At 40.6% G+C, this 9,139-nt stretch overlaps 1 pseudogene; it reads right to left on the bottom strand.

The window, feature by feature from the left end:
- Positions 1 to 2,735: 2,735 nt before the first annotated feature.
- On the bottom strand, positions 2,736 to 8,673 carry LOC117031525 (probable tubulin polyglutamylase TTLL1; annotated as a pseudogene).
- Between the last annotated feature and the right edge of the window lie 466 nt (positions 8,674 to 9,139).

Consider the following 9,139-nt stretch of genomic DNA (forward strand, 5'->3'; position numbering starts at 1 on the left):
ATCAAGCTGATTAACTTCTCGATCACCTCACATAGTTACCTTTTTTTTGGGGTGAGCACACTTAAGATCTACTCTCCTAGCAAACTTCAAGTATGTAATACAGTATTATTAAGTGCAGTCACCACACTGTACGTCAGAGTCCCAGAAAAATAGTTGTGTTTTGGAATATACTAATCACAGGGAGTTACATAGACTTAGATTTAAGCACGGATGAAAAGAGGTTTTATTTGGTTTTTCTTCCCTTTTTTAATTTAAATGTAGACTCTGAAAAGAGTGAGAGGGCCCAGTATTTACTTTCATACGTAAATTTAAAGTAAATGAAAGAATGAAGCAGGCTACATAGCTTCTTGTATTAGTGTGGGTATGAGCCCAAATGAAAACCAAAGAAGTTATTAATAGGACCAGATGCACAGATGCATAGCACATCTTTTTTCTTGGGAGCTCAAAGAACCTCGTGAACATAAATGCATTTATCTTTGGAATGTCCCCTTGAGAGTGGTGACTGGTTAACATATTGCCCTCTGATTTGTTATGGCCCACGCTTAGCTTCTTTCCCTGTTCACAGCAGATCCTAGATAGATCTGAACAAGTCTGTGATGAATGCCAGACCTCATGTGAGACAAAGGTTTTAATGGGAGAGAAACAAAAACCACACATACTTGTTATTAAAATAAAACTCAGTTATTACCTTTTGAGTAAAAAATAATACCCTGTTGTATTAATGAAGACCTAATTCAGTTATGTTATTTTCCGAGTCCTGCCGATAGCATCCCCACTAAACATGGATATCTGCCAGGATCCTTCTCTGCAGAACAAGTGGCACCTCTTTGTTGGGCTGAGTGACAAAGTTTTTATTACGAAGTCCTATATACCCAGCTGTATATATTGATTCTTGCTAATTAATCCTATGCCATTTCAGTGCTATGGAACCGTATTGTTTCCAAGTCAACACTCACCCTTTAATCCAAGTTGGGTTAAAAGTGGCAGCCATCCTGAAACTTGTATGCTATGTTTAGAAAAATTTCACTGGAGACTTCCCAACTCCAAAAGAGAATGTGACTCTCTCTTTAGCAATCTGACGTGGTGGAACACATGGCAACTCTTTAGGTGTGTTAGGTATCAAAAGGTGGCATTGTTCAAGGGCAATGGTTCCTAAACCAAGGTGATCATCCAGATGTACAGCGGGGAAGTTCCCATCACCAGGCTCTCACATCTGAGGATTCTGATTCAAGAGGTCTGGGATGGGGTCCAGGCATCTATCTCAAAAGCATTCATAGATAATTCTGATGGTTGGTGGGGTTGGGAAACACGAACTGCAAAGCCCTTGTCTTGCGTTTTAGTTCAGGTTCTGCCATATGTTCATTTAACCAACCAACCACCCATTTAATCAACTGCTGTTATATGCCAGGTACTGGGCTGAATGCTGCGGAGTTGAGGTTAATAAGACAGACATCTCGGCCAAAGCTTTCAATGCCTTTGGGCTCCGTTTCCTCACCTTTGAATAGGACTTAGATGAGATTTCAGGTCCTGCCCAACTCTAGCAGTCCACGATATTTATGAAACGGAGCCCTTGACCTCCTAACGTGCCTTTCAACTTCTTTTTGATTCTTATTGCTGAGCTGACATTCTCCTATTCCAGTTTTCTGCCTTGCCTTAGATTTCTGCCTCAAAGCAACAGTCTTCATTGCTTGATGTCAATCTGATTGAAATGTTAAAAGATTTTCTCTCTACTTCCAGAGGCTATCTGGCTGAGAAGTTAACCAGGGCTTCATCAGAGCTATTCATGTTTCTATTCATCATGGTCGCACTACTGACAGTTTAAAAAGGACAGCTCTCCATTTGTTACATGGAAGGTTCTTGTGCTTTTCCTCATCTATTCTCATTAGAGGCCCAATGGAGCTAGATGTACAGCTCCAAAGACAGGTGAATATGAGGCAAATCTGGACTTCCCAAAGCAAAGGGGCTGAACCGAGAGTGAGAGCACATTTTTCTCATCATCTACTGGGATGGGACTAGGGAGAGGTTCAGGAGGGGGAGGGGCGGCCAGAGACTCACTGTGACTTCAGTGCAGAGCATAATCTGAAACAATATGCCCCTTTAAAGTGAATACATTTTCATAAATGGCTCTATGTGAATTTGGAACTCTCTAGATGGATGTAGAGATGTAGAGAGTCTGGAATTTAAACTACAGAGTTTTCTGTAGAAGTCTTTCTATAATCCAGGAAAGTTACTGTTTGATGACAGTAAAGCTGATGCCACATCTTATGAGCAAGGAGATTGTCCCTCAGTCACAAGGGCCCAAATATTTCCACTGCTCGTCAGGGGGAACCATAAAGGTTGCCATATCAAGAATCTCATTGTTCTTCCCTGGGGAAGAAGAAGGGGAGGTCAGGAACTCATTCTCTGAATTTGCAGGCGTGGCCAGCTCAGATGGTTCCAGAAGCCAGAATTTAACGTAAGTCAATGAGGCAGATGGTGGAAGTTCTAGTCTAAAGAGAATGGCTGTTCCTCAGCCCCAGTGATGGTGGCTTTATGGGAATGTGCACCCAGTGTTGCCAGATCTTAGGAATTTTTCTTTTTTAACGTTCCAAAGAAGTGCCTTTATTTATTTGCAGGGCTTAGGAAAGGAAAAAAGCTCTAGCAAAAGGAAATTTCAAAATAGGCCTTCAGTGAGGGCCCGGGTGCAGTGAGTGGTTCTGGGAGGGTCCAGGTTGGAGTCTCACTGTGACTAGTGGTCACTTCCAGGTTGTGAGGACAGTTCTCCCGGAGTCTCTCAACAGACCCCCTTTGGGCCCTAGCGTGTCTGGCCAGATTGACTTAGCTCTGTCAATCCTGTCACCCTGTACCAGCTCTCCATCGCAGAGAATTTCATAATTGTCCAGAACTTCCTTTGGGGGTGACTTGTTCCATTTACAGTCTGGAATTTCACCATTAGGAACTGCAGTATTGAGGGTGTCGTTAATTAGGTTATACTTAAGGATTCGATTTCTGGCAGTGCTGGAGGTGAGAGATGGGGACGCATTAAGCTCAATTAGCCAGCCTTCAGCTTATCTTCTATGATGATGCCATAGCTGTAGCACTCAAAGCAGTGCTTGTCATTGTTCATCACTGGTGCTGCGGCCTTCAGAGACTGCACATTGATCCAGTGGATCTCACCGAATCGCTCGCTTGTCATCTCCTTGTCTCAGGTGCTCTCCAGGTAGAGCTGCAGGTTGGTCACAGGCCACTTGCCCCCATGGATGTGGTTGTAGTCCTCGCCACATTTCTTAATGGCAATGTTGGTGAGGTGAACAAACATGTTGTCCAACTCACTGGTGCTGGGTGTGTAATTTACTGTGCAGAAGTGGCAAAACCCAAGCTTATACTACATGCAACAGTGCAGTGGGTGGGATGTAGGCACCAGGACAGAGAAGCGCAGGTCAAACTTCAGCCAGTTAGTAACGGGTTGTGAATATAGAGAGATCATGTAGGTTTCCTTAGTGGACTGAGGCACAAACAGATATGGTTTGCTGTCCCGGGACCATTTTTTGATTTGCTAGAGCTTGTTGATCAGAAAGATGCCCTTGCCCTGGGCCTTGCCCCAAGATTTCATGATCCAGATGCTGGAGGGACTTTTCCTGAACTCCTCCACAAATAAGTTCTAGTTGGCAGGCAGATGTAGGTGACCGGAACAAAGATAGCGGTATTTTCCATTCTCATCTTTTTCTGCCAGAAGACTCCCTTCTTTTTCCAGCTGTTTCCTGTATCTTAATATTCTTCACTATCGGATCCCTCTGGTTCAGAAAATGGTTGACTATTTGGTTGTCTGAGAGCTGATAACCAGTTTTGACACTAAAGATATTTTGGATGGTTTGCATGCTCATCCCGTAAAAATCCCAGGTAAATGTGCAGTGTGCTGGGGTTAGAAACAGTGAGGTGCTTGTGGGATCTGTCGTTACTGCCCTCGGTGGATGTGGGAGCTACTGGAGTCTGGAGATGGGGCAGGCTGTGTGGAAGTGGCTGATGACAGGAGGTAATCAGCCTGCAGGGGCCCTGTAGAGGGAAAGCCAGAGGGGTAAGTACTCCGACCTCGTTCTCCCATGTCTTGTGTCCTATCTGGCCTTTTCATTGGCCAAACCCAGTTGGAAGCTTGTCTGTGGATCATTCAGGTCACAGGGTGGAGCGTGGGCTTATCTAGCTCAGTATTTTAAAAGATCAAGGACTTTCAGATATAGTCATGAGAGGCCGGTTTGATCTTGATTCAGGTGAGTGTAGTTCTTCGTTTTAGTTTAAACATTCCAGTACAAATGCTATCTCAACAGAAGCATTTGAATAAACAATTAAAGGAATGAAGTACATTGCAAAGGATCAACTGCAAGGTTGTTCATAAAATGCAACAAATATTTATTGAATCCTCACTATGTCCCTAGTGTTGTGGTCATCTTATCTAGGAACAATATTGATGTTCCTGTAGTAGAGGGCAAGATTAAATGATATTTGTGTTGGGCTCAGCTTGTTTGGGTAAGAGATTGTAAACTTGTTTGAAAAAGAGATTGTCCATCTGCCCTTCCTGTGTTGTGTAGAGGGATTCTTTCATACCAACCAAACTTTGTACTTTTATATTCAATAGGAGGATGGATTCCAGGAGCAGACAAAGTAGTCTTTTAACAGTTCAATTATTGTTCAAGATTTTATTTTTGGAATGAACAACATTAAAATTGCAGTTACTTTGTTGTAAAATGGGGATTAGATGAGATGATGCATGTACCTGACCCGTTGTAAACCCTTAATAAAGGCAAACTGATTTTGAAATAAAATAGAAAAACCACCAATCTCCCTACCCTAAAAATGCAATCTGCTTTCATATTCCCTTTTAAACTCCATCCTTGTGCATATAGAATTTCTACATGTTAGGAGGATTTGATTTGCAAGAACCCTAAGCTACACATGGGATTAGGTGTGATATCATTAGAGAATTGTTTCTGTTTCTTTCTCTCAGGAGGTCTGTCCTTCTCCAGAAGCTTCCATCATTAGGCGGGCTTTTTTCAGGGGATAAAAAAAGGCTGCTCCTGTTTCAGGCTTCATACCTACTTACTGGATGACTTAGCTTGGGATTCCACAACAAAATACCACAGGCTGGGTGGCTTAACCCACAGGAATTTATCCTCACAGTTCTGGAGACTACCAGTGTAAGATCAAGGTGCCAGCAGGGTTGGATCTGCTGAAGGCTTGCTCCTAGGGTGGCAAACAACTGCCTTCTTGCTGTGTCTTCACATGGCCTTTCCTTGCTACCTGGGGTGGAGGTAGCAAGGAAGCAAGCTCTCTGGTGTCTGTTCTTATAAGGGCACTAACTCCATCATGAAGACCCCACCTTCACGACCTCATTTAAACCTAATTACCTCACAAAGGCCATGTCTTCAAATACCATCACATTGGGGGTTATGGCTTCAACATATGAATTTGGGAGGGGGCAGAAATTCATTTCATAGCACTGGCTTTCCATACAGAGAGAGATTGTCTCTCCAAACTATTAAACAAAAGCTTTGTCTTTTCACTTTGATTTACCAACCTAAACCTAAGTCACTGTAGCCAGGGAGTGCCATGAACTGATTAGCCAAGTTTTTGCCCATAACTAAGAGAATCACGGTGGCAAGAGGGTGGAGGGGTGAGATTATATGAATGGGCTTGTATTGGGGAAAGGGGAAATTCTACCCAAGCAACATGGCTATTCCACAAGGCAGGAAGGGAGGGCAACGGAGGCATCAGACAGTGTCTACTACACCTAACTCATCTTTTCCCCTATCGGTGGCCAGTCAGCTTGTTTTCAGTGATAGATTCCTGTTCAATTATGTAACTAAATTGAATTTCAAAATTTCTCATGAAAGCACGTTAATGTTCAATTCTCAGAATTTTTGTCTGACATGCTCAGCAGTGGTTACTGCTTAATGGACAAAAGCTAGTACTATTGAAAACAAGCGTTCCAGAAAATCAATATTACGACAACGCTGGAGCCCATGCTTCCATACCAGTCTCCCCATAAAGAAAGCCAGTCACGGCATGATTTTTGAGCTGCTTTTATCAGGCCACATGGCTCTAGAGAATGTATCTGTAGGTTACTGTCAAAGCACAAGACTATAAACTTCTGCCCTCTCCTAGGAGCAGAAGGATATTTAAACATTATTTGTTTATGGGTTCTTAAATGAGTCAGGTCACTGGGGTTGGATTTGCAATGATTAAGACTGGTGTTTGCTTATGTTGAGGAAACTGGATTTTAATCTTAAATTTCTGCTTTTGTCATTCCATTTTCAGTATTTCATTATTATACATACTTATTTAAACAATACACTTAAACCAAGCCTCTGCTCTAGGATCATTATCATGCTAGACATCCAGGGGAAAAAAGTAATGTGTAAGAGATGGCTGTAAGGATACTCTCTAGGTGAAGGAACAAGACTAATCACATAGAAATGATGACAAAGCAACCCCATCCTACGTGTGTGATAAAGAAGATTGGAATAACAAAAATTTAGAGGAAAAGGTGTCCTAGTAGGTTGAGCTTTCATGGGGGCTTAATGGTGGAGGTGGCACTTGAACTGAGCTCTGAAGGATATGTAGGATCTTGATAGGAAAAAGAATCAGAGGGAAGGGCATTTGTAAAAAGGTGAGAATAAGTGGGATCCCTGAGAAGTCAAACCAGAGTGGCAACCGTGTGTGGGGGAGAGGTGGGAAAGTAGGGTGAGTGGGTAATTGCTCTTTAGTCGATCTCCTTCCACTCCAAAATTATCTTTTTTTTTTTTTTGGCTTTCAATGCTTTATTAAAAAGCAGCAATATGTGTCATGAAGTTTGGAATCATTTTAGAATGGATATGGCCTTTCTGCAACTGTCTCATTTGTGATAACCCACTTTCAGTTTTTGTTTATTCCTTCATCATTTTTTACGTGTTTAGAGGCACAACTCAGTAAAGAATGAAAGTGGTACCCCCTCTTTTCTAGTGGGGGCTCTATCCTTTACTGAAATTCAGTCTCGAGTCTAACTGAAAAAGCATAAAGACTACAGCCAGAAAAATGAAATTGAAACCAGTGATGACACATAGAAGGGGAAGGCAGGTAGCTTCTGAAATTGTGACAAGTTAAGAAATTAAAACAATTCCATAAATTCTAAAGCAAACCCATAATTTTGGGTCAAATTAAAATTGTTTTTTAAATTACGAATAGAATTACCATATGACCCAGCAATCCCTCTCCTGTGGATCTATCCAAAAAAATCTGAAAACATTTATACATAAAGACACGTGTGCTCCAATGTTCATTGCAGCTTTATTTATGGTGGCCAAGACATGGAAACAACCAAAATGTCCTTCGATAGATGAATGGATAAAGAAGTTGTGGTATATATACACAATGGAATACTATTCGGCGGTAAGAAAAGATGGTATAGGACCATTTGTGACAACATGGATGGATCTTGAGATTATAATGCTAAGCGAAATAACTCAGACAGAAAAAGCAGAGAACCATATGATTTCACTGATATGTGGTATATAAACCAAAAACAACAAAAGAACAAGACAAACTAAAACTCACAGACACAGACAATAGTTTAGTGGTTACCAGAGGGTGAGGGGGTAAGGGGTGGTAGATGAGGATAAAGGGGATCAAATACATGGTGATGGAAGGAGAACTGACTCTGGGTGGTGAACACACAATGTGATTTATAGATGATGTATTACAGAATTGTACACCTGAAATCTATGTAACTCTACTAACAATTGTCACCCCAATAAACTTTAACTTAAAAAGTAATTGTTTTTTAAATTCTATTTAGGAGGAGCTACATTGGTATAGTGGTACATTGTACATTGGTACATTGGAAATGGTACATTGATTTGATTCTTCCAATTAGGTTTTCTTAAAACAATAAAATATACATAAATGTATATATGTAGATATTTTCCAACATTATTAGAACATGTGAATTTTAATTTACTGAAGAATTGTCTTTCATGTTTAATGCTTAAAATTTTGAATTTAAATATATGTTCTTTATTAAATTCTGGGGATACCTATTTATAATCACATCCTGAAAAATTTCTTAAAAGTGGCAATATACATATTTGCATTTTAGCCACTCCATAATTACTCTGGTTCAATACTAATGATTTGGGTTCTTTGATTTACTATCAAAGGGAACACCAAATCCATTGATACTCTAAACAAATGAATGCTCAATAAAATTTATTATTCTGACATTTTTGTTGGGTTTCTATGAAGATTGGCATCTGGATAGTCATTGGAAATAAAATATTTTGTGAGAAAAAAATGGCTCAGTTTCCCACGTAGTAGGAAAATAGGCAATTATTTTTGCATTTAAAATAGGGAAAATTTTCCTATTCTCATCTTGATTGTGATATGCTCCATTTACACAAATGTAATGCAGTTAAGATAACTGCTAGTTTATTTCTCATTTGTGGCTTTGCATCCCTGACACTCCTCCTGGTATAGTTAAATTGCCAGATGTTATTTTGGGAGTTGGTCTGTTAGGCCTCTTTCCGAAGGTATCTACCTTTCTTTTAATTCTTAAATTTCTTTCTCAGCTCTAGCCCTTCAGACTCTCTTGTTCCCCTCTTCTCTCCTTTCGACTTAGCTCTGTCTTTGTAGCTTACCTTTGGCTTCTTCATTTTTCTTTGACTCCATCCCATACTAGTAATGTGGTGGTTATGAGTGGAAGTCTGGAGTTAAACCTGGGTTTTCTTATCTTGGTTCCATCACTTAGTTGCTGTGCGATCTTGGACAAGTTATTTAAGCTCTCTGTTGTTTCATCAGTGAGTGGAATAATAATGAAATCAATCTTTTCAGGTTGTTTTGAAGAGTAAATGAGATAATGCATATGAAGTGCTCAATACTAGGTTTGACCCACAGTAAAAGGGTGTATTAGTCAAGGCAGGTTGGATGTGTTATTGTAACAGTCAACACAGGGTTTAAATATTTTTGCAACATGAACATTTGTTTTTTATTCACCTAATGTTAGTTGAGAGTCTGGGAGACTCCTCCAAGATTTGGCTCAAAGGCTGCTTTCACCTTGCAGCACCTCCATCGCAACGCATACTTCCACGGTTGATGATGCACGTGGGGTAGTTGGAGGGTCTCACTGTTAAGTGCT

The sequence above is a fragment of the Rhinolophus ferrumequinum genome, chromosome 12, assembly GCF_004115265.2.
Source record: "Rhinolophus ferrumequinum isolate MPI-CBG mRhiFer1 chromosome 12, mRhiFer1_v1.p, whole genome shotgun sequence".
NCBI classification, from domain to species: Eukaryota; Metazoa; Chordata; class Mammalia; order Chiroptera; family Rhinolophidae; genus Rhinolophus; species Rhinolophus ferrumequinum.